Genomic DNA, 19,188 nt, shown 5'->3' on the forward strand with positions numbered 1-19,188 from the left:
ATTGAAATGAGAACGTGTACATCGTTGATCTGTAGGATCACCTGCAAGAGCACCTCCTGCATCCCGAGTAGAACAGACCCATTTTGGAAGCTAAGGAGCTGAAGGAGGACCCTGAGAAGGTGGTGGAGGATTTTCATCCTCGCTATCATCGTCTAAAGAAGAAATATTTTTAGAAGTAGAAGGGATAGAGAGAGGTGGTAGATCCGTTGAACTAGGCTCGTAAGCAGATATATTTTCAACAAACTTTACATCTCTTATAATGATATCATTTTTGGTCTTAGGTGGAAGAAATCTATATCCTTTGACATCTTCATAATATCCAACAAAAATACATTTTTCACTCTTAGGTTCTAAGGCTTTATGTTTCTCATCGGGAATATGGGCCCATGCTTCACTTCCAAAAACATGAAAGTGACTTACTTCTAGTTTAGTTGAGCTCCATGCTTCTTCTGGAGTGATATTCTTTAAAAACTTAGTAGGAGTGCAACTTACTATGTAATTTGCACAGTTAATTGCTTCTGCCAAAAAATTAAAACCAAGTCCTTTATATTGAAGCATACAATTAGGCATTTCCTTTAAGGTGTGATTCTTCCTTTCAGCACACCATTTTGTTGTGGAGTATATGGAACAATATGTTACATTTGAATTCCATGCTTAGTGCAAAATTTGATGAATTTTTCGTTAACATATTCTCCACCATTATTAGATATTAGCTTAAGAATTTGTTGTCTAGATTGTTTCTCAACAAAGGCCTTAAAGGCCAAGAACATGTTAAATACTTCACTCTTTAGTTTTAAGAAGTATACCCAAGTGCGACTGGAGAAATCATCAATGAAAGTTAAGAAATACTTGTAGCCAGAGAATGAAACAACTAAAAGTGGACCACATAAATCACTATGCACAAGCTGTAAAGGGGTTGACGCATGCCAAGAGGCATGTTTTTCAAAACTATCCCGATGATGTTTTCTGAGTACACATCTGGAACAAACACCATCTCTGCCAGATACCATAGGAAGATATGTCACCATATTTTCTTTACATAGATTTTGAAGGGAGCGATAGTTTAAGTGATCAAATCGCTCATGACAAAGTCTGATCACTTCATCATTATGAGCAACAAATACCAAGGGTAGAGTTGATGACCCAAAGTTGTTAAACTTATACAACTTTGTCAAATCATCAGCAATGCCAGTAGCTAAAATCTATCTAGGATCTCTTAGGTCCTTAACTACAACATCATGAGGTGAAAATCAACGATTTTACCCCTTCACCTGAATGAGTTACCTTAATATAGATAGAAGGTTGCACGATAAGTTTGGAACACATAATACATCATTAAATTGACCATTGTCTAGATGAATAGTTCTGGTCCCTACAACACTAAGAGATCTATCATCACCAACATATATATTTTTGGTGTTACAATCATTTAAAGAAGAAAATATGGCTTTGTTTTTGGCCATGTGATAAGAAGTTCCAGAATCAATGAGTCACTCATGAGAATGAGAAGAAGAAGATACATTTAGTGCATAACCATACCGAGATGCTTGAAACCACATGCAGAAAGTGTTATTCATGAAGATGAAGTTGAAGTTGAAGAGTGATCCAAATGAACGTTATGCTTCTTCATTGTTGCTTCCAACGCTTCCATATTCTTAAAGAATTTGGATTCTAAGTGGCCATCTCGATTACAAAAGTTGCAATGTCTATCAGTCTTCTTCCCTTTGTTTTTATTTGCCTTATCTTTTTGTTGAATTGATTTTTCATTTTGAGACTGAAAGTGCTTAGGACCCTTGGTTGGTTTAGGACCATTCTTTTTAGGATGTTGCTTCTTAGGACTCTTTGAACTTGGTTGCTACTGGGCAGCTAAGGCTTTCTTAAAATAGTTTCCAAGACTAAGAAGACAAATATGTAAGAGTTTTTCTTGTTCTCTTATTAAAGAATCACAAAAGGCATCAAAATAGGGGAACTTGTAGGCTTATCCTTGAGAAATAAAGGCTTCTCTAGTAGAATGGAAGGTGGAAACAAACACAGAGTAGGTTGGTCCTAACTTAGTAAGAATGGAATAGAAAAGGCTACCATCTTCTTTCTTAACCTTAACACCTTCGAAGAGAAGTCTAAGGGTCTTGAACTTGGACAAAAAATCTTCAATGCAAGAGAGTTATTGGGCTCCAACATAAGCAACTCATTTTCGAGTTGAAGAGCTCTAATTTCATTTTTAATTCCAAAAACTTTATTGAGTTGTTTCATTGCTTCATTGGGGGTATCAAGTTTTGCGATATGGAATCTAAGTTATGGAGAAATAGACATCCCTATCAACCCACATGCTTGATCTTGCTTATTTTCCCATTTGACTGCCATATCTTCATCCTTAGGTTTAGACTCTTGGCCTGAGGCTATTCTATAAAGACCTTTACTTCTAAGAAAATCCTCCATGTAGGACTCCCATTGGAAGTAATTGGTGTTGTCAAGAATAAATTGGCATGGAATTTCCATTTCAACATAAACTGAAATTGTAGATATTAAAACTAAGTGTTCAAATGGAAAAATCTCGAAAAATTAGGCCGATTAAAAAAAACTGCTCTGAAAATGGCTTTCAGATGAAGAAGTTATGATTTTTTGAAGAAAAGTTGTTGAAGATGCCGACAAAGTAAGTGAATGTGCGGAAGTGAATGATAATGTTATATTTAAAAAAAAAAATTCCCCATATTTCCAAAATTAATCTAATTAGCTCACTTAAAAAAAAAATGTGACCCACTTTTATAAATAAGAGAAAGTCACTTTTACAATGGTATTTTATGAGCTACCCACTAAATTGTAACTTAAATAAAAGATAAAGGGACTTTAGAATTATAAGTGACTCACATTTTATAATGTGTGAGAACAATTTTACATAAAGTAACTTTAAAACATAAGTTACATGTGCTTTTTGAAAAAGTAACTCAACAAAAGGAAAGACTTGAACCCAAGACCTCTATTCTCATAAAGTAACTTTGGACCAAGTGAGCTAGTTTAAAAGGTTAGTAATTTTTGGAAAAGAGGAAGGGAGGTTTTTTTCTTTCTTTTAGTCAATGAAGATTTGGAGTGCGCGTTTACTTGATAAATCTCTTTTTTCCTACAAAACAAAAAACCACACAACCCAAAATGGACATGGAAAAAAAAACAAACCTTACGGCTTGAAGTTAGATCACACTAAGGCGCGGCGGAAAAGAGCATACACATGAGAGAAATCCTTCATTTCTGTTTCTAGTTTTCCCAGATTGCGGTGCAAAGAGCATACGCAGAAATGAAAGGTATAGATCCAGTAGTAAAAAACAGAGATATAAATAAATTGAAATAAACAGAGAGATATGTTGGAAATACTAAGAGGGGGATTGAATCAATATTCCTTTCCAATTGTTATTTTTACCAGTTAAATCATTTATATTTAGAACACAAAATGAACAATAGGAATAAATGATTTTATTAATATAATCTTTACAATAAATTAGATACAATATATATAAGGCTCCAACATGTTGCCAAGCACCAACTTGGACTTTTTGTGAGGCTCCAACCTCCAGGGCACCAACCCTGTCTTGTCAAGGCACCAACCTTAGATTTAGGAGCACCAACTCCAAGGACACCAATCCTTCCAATTCTGAGGCACCAACCCCAAGGGCTCCGACCCTATCTTTTCAAGGCACCAACCTTGGATTTAGGAGCACCAACTCCAAGGACACCAATCCTTCCAATTTTGAGGCATCAACCCTAAGGGCTCCAACCCTAACATATCAAGATATGTTTGGTAGTAATTTTATGCTCCAAAATCTTCTTCACTGAGTTTCATCAATCTACAGCTTTACTGTAGTCTCCATGCTACATCATTAATGACAACCTATCTTCATATGAAGGAGTCTTCACAACTCTTCATACTACCCACACAAAGTTTGCAAAGTTACCTCGTGATGATTTCAAATAGCCATCATGATCTCCAATAATGTCTCCAAGATCTACTGATGCTTTTCAACAAGATATCTTTGATAACTTGTGCAAAGCCTCAATTTCTGCCAAAAAAAAAAATCCCTGTTTCAACCCGTTGTTCTATCTGTCATGGTAAGTGCTTCAGGAGTGACTGCTTCTCACTGTTCTTAATGTCACAATATCTTACTTCCAAGGATCATACCCACAAATTATTCAATATTGGTGTAGTCTATTGCTCCCTTCAAACGATGGTAGATCAAACTTTATTTCACTTCACTGAATTGTTCTTCTGAGTTACGATTTGTACTTCTCACATAGATTAATTTATCACAGGTCTGAGCCTTTCAAAGATTAACCCAATCAACAGAATTGCTTCATCCTTCGCCTTCCTCCTATCCTTCTGGACCTTCAGATTCCTTCTGTCTTGCTAGATCTTCAGCTTCCTTCTGTCTTGCTAGACCTTCGGCTTCATTCTGTCCTGCTGGACCTTCAACTTCCTTCTGTTCTGCTAGACCTATGGCTTCTTTTTTTTCTCACTCGATCTACGACTTCTTTTGTACCTTCATCATCTGCTAGACCTTTGGCTTCTCGACCTTTCAACTTCTCGATTTCTTCCACTGGACCTTTCGACTTCTTTCTTCGCTCGCTTGACCTTCAGCTTCCACTTTCGTTCACTCGACCTTTGGATTCCTTTTTCAATGTGATAGATGCCCAATTAGCCTGCTTGAAGTGAAGTGTTTTAACTTGTATTTATATGAGTCTCACCAACAACCAAAAGACACGTTCATTGGGAGGAGAGGCTAACTTATGAATTAAAATATATCGAAGAGTCTTTCATCCACAGACTTAATTATTCACGAAAATCACATCATAAGAGAGGTTATAACCATATTGGAGGTCCCACGTGCCACGTCATTCCTTTAATCCCGCAACCGTAACTTTCATGAAAATCGGAGGTTTTACAAATGTGCACATGCTCTATCCTCTGATATCAACATCATTGATATTCACATATCAACATAGTTAAAATCATATAATGGGTGGTCCCAGCTGCCACATCATAACCTTAATCGCAATCACAACTTCTGGAGGTCTTCTCATAACATAGTCAATCCCCTACTGCCGACAAAGCGGATGCGATATGATATTAAATAGTTGTTAATAAATTCGTCCGGTCCACAGCCTTATCACAATCGATGGTTTGACATCCCTCAGAAACTAGCGATACTGTGGATGTGATGTTGTATAATGTCATGTTATAATGGTGCAGTGGGTCCGCAATAATATCATGATCGGAGGTTTTACCATGACAACCCTATAAGACTTGCGATATGGCAGATGCGACGTTATATTGAGTCATATTATAGTGGTGTAGTCGAGTCTGCAGTAATATCGCAATCACAGTTTTTAATGTGACATCCCTTTATAACTTGTGATTATGCGACGAATGCGATATTGTATAGGGTTGTTACCATAACATGTTTCGGGTCCACAATACATATTGCATCGGTGGTTTTGGGTAGTGGCACATAATATATCCATCGACGAATATTGTCGATATTGATCTATCCTTAATTCCTTCGATATGGCTCTCACTCTTGGTTCTCGCTCCTATGACTTCACTTCAGTCTTCCACTCTTCTGATAGTTGTTGCTCCTGTGGCTTATCTTCCTGTGACCTCCAATAACTCTGTTTATGCTCCTCTGTTGTTTTCTTCCTATCGGTTCTTCTTGGGCATATATTACATGCAATACTTCTGATATGGCACCTCTGATATTTTCTTCTTTACTCCTCTGATATCAATGTTGCTCTTTGTTCTTCCGATAACACTTACCCTTGGGCATATGCGATAACCTGCTTCCTTGATGGCTTCTTATGAACTCTTCCTCTTATTTTTTTTGGCTTCATGGCTTCTCCTCTTTACTCTTTCTCTTTCTCTTCTGATGGCTTCTGACATCTTTCCTCCTTGGTTCCAATGTTTCTATTATGTATGTATTCAATCCTTGGATCCTCCATGAGTAGTATTATGATCAATGGGAAACAATGGGCAACCATACATGTCACAAGAATTTTCCATCACAAACACTACCATATTGACATCAATGACAACCTAGATTAACAATCTCTCCCTTTGTCATTGATGGCAATATTCTTCTTCTCTCTCCCTTTGACATCAATGAAAAAGGAGTGCACAAGGATTCCCCCTGTCAAACTACTTCTGTTCTTTATGAATATAATATTTTTATGTGTATGTTACTCCCCCTATCGTGGTTCTCTTCTTTTTACTCAAGATAGAAGGATTGTTGCCTCATCATCAACTAGCACATTATCCCCTCTTCATGTCTGAGAACTTCTTCAGAATTCTTTCAACAATGATTAAGGATGTTCCATTTCAATGCTTCCAAATAGACTCCAAATATCCATACACCAAATATTCAAGTCCAAGTTTTTATGCTTCTGCAATCCGAATTTTGTTGTCTTCACAGTCAGAATTAGGGAGTCTTTATAGTCTGAATCAGGAGAAGATGCCACTGAAATTGCTATCCTTCTTCATATCCAAGTTCCTTTGTATCTTTGTGCTTCTTCTTAAGTTACTGAGCTATATTCGACTACACAACATTCTCCCCCTTTTTTTCTAATATCTAATCCTTGACTGTCTTTTAAATTCTTTCTACTGGTTGACAAATTTTTGCAATGCTTCAATTATGCTATATTCTTCCAACTGTTCTTGCTTCAAGCTCCATTTCCATATGTGTTTGTTTGTTTGAATATTTCCTCTATTACTGTCCTTGATTTACCTGTTCTCACATCATATCCCTGAGTCGAGACATTCAACTTCTATAATACCAACAACATAGTTATTTGCCCTATTTCTCTAGCATTAGATGGCCTTCTCTGCTGCTCCAATTTCTGCTTAGTGATCAAGTGGAAAACATCTTCTACAACAGTCCAAAGAACGGTTACAATATCATGTTCTTCAATGTAGTGCTCCTAGGAAATGATCTATCAAAGAATGATTGTTAATATATCTCATCAAGGATTTCATAAGGACCCTTTCACGGATAGATTTTGCAATAATGATCAAGAATCACAAGCTCCCCCTAATTGTATGCATGGTCACTTTTTTTGGCAGAATACCATCATCAAACACTCGAAATATTAATAATATCTTCATCAAGTCAACAACGTGTGTTGTTCGCTGGAGGGTTCAGGAGATTTTCAGATTGTATTTTCTTTCTTCTCCATACTTGTGTAACTTTCTTTTTTGGCATGGTTCTAGCTTGAGAAGGTGCCCAAATCAAGTGACAATTACGTGCCATATGACCAATTTTATCACACTTGAAGCATTCTATGTTGTTCATGAATAATAATTCATAACTTCTTCTTGCGAAATTGCTTCTCAGAGATTGGCGGGGATCATTATAAGCCCTACAATCTTTTGCCATGTGTCCAAAGTTTGTACAAGAATAACAATAACCAAGAAATAACTTTGGTACCTAGTGTTAGCACTCAAATCTGCCTCAGGCTGAGAAAGAAAAAACTCGAGGCCACATCAAACCAAGCTCAGCCTCGCAGCTAGCCCTACGAGGACAGGAGAGGGCTCTCTCCGAGTCTATCTCGGCAAAAGGTCTTCAAAGGGGTTGAGATGACTCAAATTTAATACTGATTTTAGGCTAGTAAAGAGATAGGAAAGTTTGGTTTAGATTTTTGAGTTTTTTGTTGGAGAAATGGGAAAACCAATTTTGGGTGCGAGGAGGTCAGATCTTTGCAGAGATCGAGTTGGGGCGAGGTAGGCAACAGTCTTGATGCCTTTGATTAGGTGTATGGATGGATCAGAACGACAAGGAGCTGAAGAGGGCGAGGGAGAACATGGATCCTCTCCAAACTGACGAAAACATGTAAAACTAAACAAATTTTAAAGGAAGAGCACTGTGAACAATGAATTCAACCTCATTTACTCATTCATTTAGTTTCAGAAGCATAAGAAGGAATGGCATACATGTAAACATGAATAAACTTACAATAACTGAGAAAAACACCATCAAGAGCTGAAAGCCACAAGAATCCCAACAGGTGCTGCAAAATCTCTGATCTTTCCTTAGCCAAAATGTAAAAAATATGTACAATAGTGTGCCAAAATCTTCCCAAGAGTCCAACCCTTGCTACTAACTGAAAATTTACATAATATAGACCATGCCAACCCATTCCCTAACCTCTAGGGGTCGAGCTCCTCCTTCTAGGAGCAGTTTCAACCAATTCTAAACAAGGAACTGAAATCTAGGTAGTCAAACAACTAACCCCTATATGCTAGGAAACTGATTCATTCATTAAATTTTTGCTATTTTGTGAATGAATCATCTAGAATAGGTAAATAAGTACCAAATTTACATCATGTACATTAAATTACATCAATATGGGTCAAAAATCACATCAAGAGGTGAAACTAGTCATAACTGGTCGAATTCCTGAGCTGGCAAGTGAAAAATTGACCAAAAACCTCTATGCGCAGCGCCCTGATCTCTATGCGCAGCGCACCTTTCAGACTGATTTTGAGGCACTTCCCGGCATCCAAATTGAGCTCACGATAGCTCATTGGAAATCCCTGGATGTCTACTTTCCAACCCAAGTGGAATTTCTCAATTTGGAGCTCATTTGCCCCCTCAAAACTGCATTCTCCCAGAGGTACTTCCTGCTGTTGCAAAAGGTGGCAGCAAGGTGGTTTTCATGGTGTTTTTGGGCCTTTTGACCGTCCAGAACTTGATGAAATGCTTCAGAAATAGCTGAGCATGTGTAACTTACCATGAAAAACCCAAAAATACAAAGTTTTCCTCCAGCAAGTGTCCCAATCAAAAGCGAGCGCGCATGCACGTATAGCCGAAAAACCTGTTTTTGGGACCAAAAATTTCAAAATGACAAAAATTTCTCCGAATTCGCTCAAATTCGGAGTGAAGACCCTCCATCATGTGTTATGCTCAACCAGCGAAGCCTCGGCCAAAACTCGAAGTGGATCCGGCCTCTTTCGCCGTTTTAGTGCTTGGCTCAACCTCCTTTTCAAAATCTTCATTTTTGCTTTGTTGACATGCATGCGAGCCCAATAATGATGTTTCATGTGACGGAGCATGTCTTTGTCTCTATTAGCCTTTGCCAGCAACTTCTCTAAGTGGATGTTGACCCTCTCAAGCCAAATCTCTCGGTTAGCCTCTACCTCCTGCTCATAAACTGAATCTGTGTCTGACATGGCTTTGAAAACAAGATGTCTGCAATATGTATGTTGATATAGGTGTAGTGAAATCAAAAGTTCAATGTATGCTCAAAACCTAAACATGTTACATGTATACCAAAACATCATAGGAAAAAAGCCACAGTGATAATAGCTCTTTTTAAGTAGATTGGCATAAAACAGTGTCTGTTTTGATCACAAGGGTATTTGACAAATGAGTAAAACGTGTTATGTGCAGCCTTTGTGATGCTGGCTAAAATTTGTCAAAGGGGAAAATGAGTATGGGATTGTATTTTATCAATGGAGGATGGGAAAACGATGTGATAATGACCATAATAAAACAGAGGAAATAATAGTGGTAATACAATAGCAATGGCAGCAGTGGTAAAATGATAAACTGAAAGCGTGAGGGCAGTGACACTTTGACAATAGATGCATAGGTACATATATCAACCATACAAGCTGGGAAAACCCTCACAAATCCATCAACATGTTTTTAAAACCCTAAGGAATGAGTCTGCTTATGAGCATAGGGTGTCACCTCTCCATACCCAACACATTAATTTCCCCACTTTAAACACACTATAAGCATTTTCAAAATCGACTGAGCAGCCATGAAAAACCTACTTGCAAGTTTTGGAGTGGATTTGGTATGATCTGGTTGCATGAACACAATTTTCTTGGTGCTATAACCCAGTGTGCAGCGCACAAACCCAACGCGCAGCGCACAAACCCAACGCGCAACGCACCTCTATATGCGCAGTGCCCTTGTTAATTTACACTAGCCAGTGAGGCCCAATGCGCAGCGCACACTTTGTATGAGCAGCGCACCTCTATGTGGGTAGTGAAATTTGAAGGAGGCTTTTGGAGGCCTTCCCGGTGTCGAAATCAGGCGTAGGATAGCTCGTTGGAAAGGTATTTGAGTCTAATTTCCAACCAAATTGTAATTTTTCAATTTTGAGTTCATTTTCCTTGTCAAAAATCAAATCTCCCAAGACTAGTCAAAATGTGCCAAATGAGGCTGCCTCAAGGCATAGTGCTGTTGCAGTCAACTTTTGAATGCCTTCCTCAACTCCAAATTGAGCTCATGATATCTCATTGGAAAGATATTTTTGTCTAGTTATCCTTTGACTCATCAAGAAAGTTATTTGGCCAACCAATATAGGAGAAAAATTGATTTTCCCAAGGTCACTTCAGAGGTGCATCAATTCTCCCGAGGCGATTGTATTTTTGACATTTCTCCAAAACCATTATACATGTGTAAAAAGTGAAGGAGGTTTTTATTCCTTGGCATGTTGTGAACAAAAAACTCTCTCAGTTTTCCAAAATTCATCTTTTATTTCTCTGAAACATCATTTGAGTGAAACCTATCCCGATGTGTGGAACAAGGGAATTGTCGAAATGAAGCGAAATGAAGGGGATAGGGGGCTTCTAAATTCTTGAGGAAATTTTGGGGAGTAAGGAGGGATGTTAGGAAGCAGGGGAAAGTGGAATCTCAGAGATTGAGTGAGGGGAAGGGGTCCAAAAGGGCGAAACACAGGTCCAACCTAGAAAATTGCCAAGTTGTAGCAAGAAACTAGGGTTTGTGGAAAAATGAGGAATTTGGGGAATCTCAGTGATGGGAAGTGTTTAATAAGGTACATTAAGGATAGGGGAAGGTGTATGAACATCAGGATACAAGTTTTTATGATGATTTGGCCATCCAAGAGAAAATACCTCCAAAACCCTAGGAGAGGGAAATAAACCTTGCTTAGGCGCAACTGAAGCATGAATAAGCTGTAAAATGACCCAATGGAACTTGACATGATGATGACAACCCTCTGAATGATGATATGGACTGCCATTTGGACAACTTTGAAAAGAGTGAAAACAAACCCTAGACCTAATGCCTAGTGACCAAATTTTGCTTGAAGACTCTTTGAAATGACAAAATTGACCTTGACACCTTAAAATCACTTTGTAAGAGCATATTTGATCACTGGAGGAAGGCTACAAAGGCTGACACTAACATTGGCTCCAATGGGGATGGTAGCTCCTTGGAGGTGCCAAGAATGGCAGATCTTTGGGAGAGCAGACCAGTGCCTTCATCCATTGGGCAATGGAGTCAAAAACTCAAGCTGAAATGCATGACTGAAAACTGATGACAAACTAACTTAAGAACAAGACTGAAAATTGATTCACAAATGACTCATGACTCAACTAAAAACTGACGCGATACTTAAACACAACCAACAAACTGAAAATGATGCTCAAAGGGGAGCTTATTCATCAAAACCTACTCTAACAGTTTCATTCATCACCTGATCAAGTGAAATGAAACAACCAATGCAACCAAGTAAGTATTCCGTCTGCTGTTTGAATTCTCCGCAAGTGCTCACTTATGAACAACAAGAGAGAACTACTGAAAGGCAACTCCCATGATAACTTAGAAACAGATCTGTTGAATGATATGAATTCTCTATCCGCCTCCAAAAACACTGCATAAGGATCTTGAAATTCAAGCACACTGGAACTTAGCTCATCCAATGGATTACTTCTCTTTTCCTCATACCATGAATGCAAACTTTGATCTGAGCCTTGTGACGAGACCTCTGCTGAAAATGACAAAGAAACCGGCTGTCGGATCAAGTTTGTATCAATACACATTTCAAGCTCACATATAGTCAATCGAGAAAGAATTTGACTGCAAACCTCATCCAAAACATCAGCTATTGGATCATGGAAAACTTGAAAAGACTGTTGCAACCCATTTTATATTGGTTCCAATGTGATTACATGATTGCCTACATGCTGCTCATTCTTTACTGAAGATGTACTATGCAAATTTCCCTTCAAAAGCTGAAATGATTCAAAACAGAAAGGTAGGGAACCTTCTTGTATCATTTGATCAAATGTGTCAGCTTCCATGCCTTCATCTGCAACTTGAAAATCAATGGCATTCGGGGGCTGCAAAGCTGAATATGAGAAGTCTTGAACAAGGTTTTCATTGCTCTCAAGATGGTCCAAACCAAGACTTGTTGACAGCTGATTTCTGAGTGCATGGAATTTGTCTCTAATGAACTGACATGAATCAAAACAAAAAGGCAAAGATCCTTCACTTACTTCAAAATTTGCGGCACTTTCCTCATCACCGTCATAGCTTATATGTGATGGTTGAACATTGTATTCAAGCTGCTGAAAATGAACTTCTTCCTCCCACAAACTAGCTGCTGATTTGTCTGTAAGATTAGCTTCTGTTTGGAGAACATAATCATCATCATACTGATCAAATTGAGGCAAATCATCGGTATAAAACATATCATCAAGCATGCAGGTCATATCAAAAGATCTCTCTTCTCCAAGGTGATCTACAAAACAATCATTATCAGATCTATGACAACTAGGATAAGAAACAAAATGTTTTGGAGCAGCAACTTGTTCTTCTTCAATCAACAAGCCATGGGCTTGAACATCACAATCATTCCTTGGGGTGATTCTTTGCATCATCTCTTCCACTGCACTTACCAAAATGTCAAGCTTCACCTCTAGAGATGTTGATTCGACCGGATCTATGTTTTTCATCTCTTCTTCTTTCAACCTTGCCCGTCGGATTAGCAGATGCGCCTCTACATTTACTGCATTGTTTTGCATCTCGTGAAGTGTTGCAATATTCCTTTCTCTCAGCTGATCCATCCATACACCTGATCAAAGGCATCAAGACTATTGCCTACCTTGCCCCAACTCGATCTCTGCAAAGATCTGACCTCAATCCCTGCACCCAAAATTGGTTTTCCCATTTCTCCAACAAAAAACTCAAAAATCTAAACCAAACTTTCCTATCTCTTTACTAGCCTACAATCAGTAATAAATTTGAGTCATCTCAGCCCCTTTGAAGACCTTTTGCCGAGATAGACTCGGAGAGAGCCCTCTCCTGTCCTCATAGGGCTAGCTACGAGGTTGAGCTTGGTTTGATGTGGCCTCGAGTTTTGCCTTTCTCAGCCTAAGGCAGATTTGAGCGCTAACACCTAGGAAATGGAGATTTCCTTGATGTACTTCTAAAGCCTTTCTGCCTTGAGATCCTTTGATGATAATTATTTCTTCTTGCATCCTTGACAACATTTTCATTTCTTCTTCGAACAATATTTCCTTCATTATCGCCTTGACTCTTATCTTTACCTTTGCTGAAACTGGGAGCATCAACATTTCTTTCTGACTTCCTCATATTCTTGTTGTTTGAAGCATTATCATTCTTGCTTGAGGATTCACCTGCATACCCAAGACCTGATTTATCAAAAGGACATCTTTGATGGTTGAGCATGTCATCTAAGGCTTGATAGCTCTTCAAGGTTTTGTCCATCACTACAACCTTTTTCCTGAGGGAGAAAATATCTTCTTCCAATCTTTTGCAATCATTATTCTTCTTAGAAAGTTGTTTCTAAAACTCTTCCTTGATACGTATTGCTTCATTTGCTTCTATTTTAACGGAGATGATATCTGACTTCATTTTGAATATTTCTTCATTTGTTTTGCTAGACTTCTCTCCATTTCTTCCTTGATTCTTGTAGCTTTACATGTTTCGGCCTTAAGAAGGTTGAGGTCGGATTTTGGTTTGAAAATTTCTCCATCCTTTGCTTTTAGTTGACATATCATGGTGTTTCTATCCTTTTTTGCTTCATCAACCTGCCCTTCTATGATTACCAATGCTTCCATTGTCTTCTCAGCTCCTTGTGCTAACTTTCTTGCTTCTTGTAGTTGAGATTTGAGAGAGGAGACCTCTACCTTGTATTGATCAATCTCTTCTTCAAGTTTGTTCAAGCTCTTGTGCCTTTGTTCAAGTTGACTTGACAATGTATCTTCCTGTTTCCTTGCTTTATCCAATTGATTTGTCATGGATATGACTTCTTCATAATGCTTTCTTTTGCTTTGATGAAATTCCTTCTTAATCTTGGCAAGCTCTTCATCCCTTTCTTGTACTTGAAGCTTGACAAGGTCAACTTTCTTCCTTGTTTGGTTTTGGTCACCAGCTAGTGCTTTCTTATTAAGTTCCTCGTTTTCATTTCTCAAATTGATAATCTCTTCCATGGTAGCCATAAGTTTAGTGAGGAGATCTTCTACAAAATCTTTTTCATTCTCTTTTTCAGCTTCTATGATGGGTTCTTGATTTCATTCTTGGTTTCCATCATCTTCTTGACTAGTAGTCATGGTCAATTCTCCTTTTGAGTGAGGGCCATGAAGTTTGTCCCATATACCCTTCGCTGATGAACATTTTCCTAAATTGTTCTTTATAGAATCTGGTAGCCCATTCAAGACTGCCTTCATCACTTTTGCAATGTACTCCTTGGATTCTCCATTCATCATGTTATCAGTAATTACAGATTCCCATACTTCAATGACTTGAGTCTTTAAGAAATTCCTCATTCTTGCCTCCCATATATCAATGTTTCCATTGAACAATGGATCCGTCACAGCTTGATTGAATTCAATTTCGGTGGTTGAGGGAGACACATCTTTAGGAGGATTGGAGACTTTCTTCCTTGGCTTCACCATTTGTGTTCTAATGATCAACCTTCAAGTTGTTAGGCTTTGACTGAAGGTACTGGCTCTGATACCAATTGTTGGAAATACTGAGGGGGGGTGAATCGATATTCCTTTTCAATTGTTATTTTTACCAGTTAGATCATTTATATTTAGAACACAAAATGAACAATAGGAATAAATGATTTTATTAATATAATCTTTACAGTAAATCAGATACAATATATATAAGGCTCCAACATGTTGCCAAGCACCAACTTGGACTTTTTGTGAGGCTCCAACCTCCAGGGCACCAACCCTATCTTGTCAAGGCACCAACCTTAGATTTAGGAGCACCATCTCCAAGGACACCAACCCTTCCAATTCTGAGGCACCAACCCCAAGGGCTCTGACCCTGTATTTTCAAGGCACCAACCTTGGATTTAGGAGCACCAACTCCAAGGACACCAAGCCTTCCAATTCTGAGGCACTAACCCCAAGGGCTCCGACCCTAACTTATCAAGATATGTTTGGTAGTAATTCTCTGCTCCAAAAGCTTCTTCACTGAGTTTTGTCAATCTACAGCTTTACTGTAGTCTCCATGGTACATCATTAATGACAAATTGTCTTCATATGAAGGAGTCTTCACAACTCTTCATATTTCCCACACAGAGTCTGCAAAGTTACCTCATGATGATTTCAAATAGCCATCATGATCTCCAATAATGTCTCCAAGATCTGTTGATGCTTTTCAACAAGATATCTTTGATAATTGGTGCTAAGCCTCAATGTCTACACACACACACACACACACACAAAAAAAAAATCTCTGTTTCAACCCATTGTTCTATCTGTCGCGGTAAGTGCTTCAGGAGTGACTACTTCTCACTATTCTTAGTGTCGCGATATCTTACTTCCAAGGATCATACTCACAAATACTTCAATACTAGTGTAGTCTATTGATCCCTTCAAATGATGGCAGATCAAACCTTATTTCACTTCATCGAATTGTTCTTCTAAGTTACGATCTGTACTTCTCATATAGATTAATTTATCACAGGTCTTAGCCTTTCAAAGATTAACCCAATCAATAGAATTGCTTCATCCTTCGGCTTCCTCCTATCCTGCTGGACCTTCGGATTCCTTTTGTCCTGCTGGACCTTCAGCTTCCTTCTGTCCTATTGGACCTTTGGCTTCCTTCTATCTTGCTGGACCTTCGGCTTCCTTTTATTCAGCTGGTCCTACGGCATTTTTTTTTCTCACTCGATCTACGACTTCTTTTGTACCTTCATCATCTGCTAGACCTTTGGCTTCTCGACCTTTCGACTTCTCGATTTCTTCTGCTGGACCTTTCAGCTTCCTTATTCGCTCGCTCAACCTTCGGCTTCCACTTTCGCTCGCTTAACCTTCGGATTCCTTTTTCGATGTGATAGATGCCCGATTAACCTGCTTGAAGTGAAGTGTTTTAACTTGTATTTATAGGAGTCTCACCAATAACCAAAAGACACATTCATTGGGAGGAGAGGCCGACTTATGAGTTAAAATATATCGAAGAGTCTTTCATCCACAGACTTAATTATTCACGGAAATCGCATCATAAGAGAGGTTATACCCATATTGGAGGTCCCACATGCCATGTCATTCCTTTAATCCCGCAACCGCAACTTTCATGAAAATCAGAGGTTTTACAAATGTGCACATGCTCTATCCTTTGATATCAACATCATCGATATTCACATACCAACATAGTTAAAACCATATAATGGTTGGTCCCACCTGCCACATCATAACCTTAATCACAATCGCAACTTCTGGAGGTCTTCTCATAACATAGTCAATCCCCTACTGCCGACAGAGTAGATGCGATATGATATTAAACAGTTGTTAATAAATCTGTCGAATCCACATCCTTATCGCAATCGACGATGTGACATCCCTTAGAAACTAGCGATTCTGTGGATGTGATATTGTATAAAGTCATGTTATAATGGTTCAGCGGGTCTGCAATAATATCACGATCGGAGGTTTTACCGTGAGAACCCTATAAGACTTGCGATATGGCAGATGCGATGTTATATTGAGTCATATTATAGTGGTGCATTCGAGTCTGCAGTAATATCACAATCGCAGTTTTTAATGTGACATCCCTTTATGACTTGCAATTATGCGACGAATGCGATATTGTATAGGGCTTTTACCATAACATGTTTCGGGTCGACAGTACATATCGCATCGGGGATTTTGGGTAGTGGCACATAATATATCCGTCAATGAACATTACCGATATTGATTCCTCCTTAATTCATTCAATATGGCTCTTACTCTTGGGTTCTCGCTCTTGTGACTTTGCTTCAGTCTTCCACTCTTCCGATAGTTGTTGCTCCTGTGGCTTATCTTCCTGTGACCTCCGATAACTCTGTTTATGCTCCTCCGCTATTTTCTTCCTATCAGTTCTTCTTGGGCGTATATTACATGCAATACTTCCGATATGGAACCTTCGATGTTTTCTTCTTTACTCCTCTGATATCGATGTTGCTCTTTGTTCTTCTGATAACACTTACCCTTGGGCATATGCGATAACCTACTTCCTTGATGGCTTTTTATGAACTCTTCCTCTTATTTTTTTTGGCTTCATGGCTTCTCCTCTTTACTCTTTCTCTTTCTCTTCTGATGGCTTTCGATATCTTTCCTCCTCATTTCCACTGTTTCTATTATGTCTGTATTCAATCCTTGGATCCTCCATGAGTAGTATTATGATCAATGGGCAACCACACATGTCACAAGAATTTTCCATCACAAACACTGCCATAATGACATCAATGACAACCTAGATTAACAATATCCCCCTTTGTCATTGATGTCAATATTCTTCTTCTCTCTCCCTTTGAAATCAATGGCAAAGGACTGCACAAGGACTCCCCCTGTCGAACTGCTTCTGTTCTTTATGAATATAATATTTTTATGGGTATGTTACTCCCCCTGTCATGGTTCTCTTCTTTTTACTCAAGATAGAAGGATTGTTGCCTCATCATTAACTAGAACATTACCCCCTCTTCATGTTTCAGAACTTTTTCATAATGCTTTCAACAATTCTTAAAGATGCTCCATTTCAATGCTTCCAAATAGACCCCAAATAGCCATACACCAAATGTTCAAGTCCAAGTTTTTATGCTTCTGCAATCCGAATTTTGTTGTCTTCACAGTCAGAATTAAGGAGTCTATATAGTCTGAATCAGGATAAGATGCCACTGAAATTGCTATCTTTCTTCATATCCAAATTCCTTTGTATTTTTGTGCTTCTCCTTAAGTTACTGAGCTATATTTGACTACACAACATTCTCCCTTTTTTTTTAATATCTAATCCTTGACTGTCTTTTAAATTCTTTCTACTGGTTGACAACTTTTTGCAATTCTTCAATTACGCTAGATTCTTCCAACTGTTCTTGCTTCAAGCTCCATTTCCAGATGTGTTTGTTTGTTTGAATGTTGCCTCTATTACTGTCCTTGATTTACATGTTCTCACATCATATCCCTGAGTCGAGACATTCAACTTCAGTAATACCAACAACATAGTTATTTTCCCTATTTCTCTAGCATTGGATGGCCTTCTATGCTGCTCCAATTTCCACTTAGTGATCAAGTGGAAAACATCTTCAACAACAGTCCAAAGAATGGTTACAATATCATGTTCTTCAATGTAGTGCTCCTGAGAAATGATCTATCAAAGAATGATTGTTAATATAGCTCATCAAGGATTTCATAAGGACCCTTTCACGGATAGCTTCTGCAATAATGATCAAGAATCACAAGCTCCCCCTAACTGTATGCATGGTCTCTTTTTTTGGCAGAATCCCATCATCAAACACTCGAAATATCAAGAATATCTTCATCAAGTCAACATGTGTTGTTGGCTGGAGGGTTCAGGAGATTTTCAAATTGTATTTGCTTTCTTCTCCATACTTGTGTAACTTTCTTTTCTGGAATGGTTCTAGCTTGAGAAGGTACCCAAATCAAGTTACAATTACGTGCCATATGACCAATGTTATCACACTTTAAGAATTCTATGTTGTTCATGAATAATAATTCATGACTTCTTGTGAAATTGCTTCTCGAAGATTGACGGGGATCATTATAAGCCCTACAATATTTAGCCATGTGTCCAAAGTTTGTACAAGAATAACGATAACCAAGAAATAAACTTTGGTACCTAGGAAATGGAGATTTCCTTGATGTATTTCTGAATACTTTCTGCCTAGATATCCTTTGATGATAATTATTGCTTCTCGCATCCTTGACAACATTTGCATTTCTTCCTGGAATAGGACTTCCTTCATTACGCCTTAACTCTTATCTTTACCTTTGTTGAAACTGGGAGCATCAACATTTCTTTCTGACTTCCTCATATCCTTGTTGTTTGAAGCATTATCATTCTTGTTTGAGGATTCACCTACATACCCGAGACCTGATTTATCAAATGGATATCTTTTATGGTTGATCATGCCATCCAAGGC

The sequence above is a fragment of the Pinus tabuliformis genome, chromosome 4_2 (assembly GCF_031772625.1).
Source record: "Pinus tabuliformis cultivar Carrire ecotype Pingquan chromosome 4_2, CPIR1, whole genome shotgun sequence".
Taxonomy (NCBI): domain Eukaryota; kingdom Viridiplantae; phylum Streptophyta; class Pinopsida; order Pinales; family Pinaceae; genus Pinus; species Pinus tabuliformis.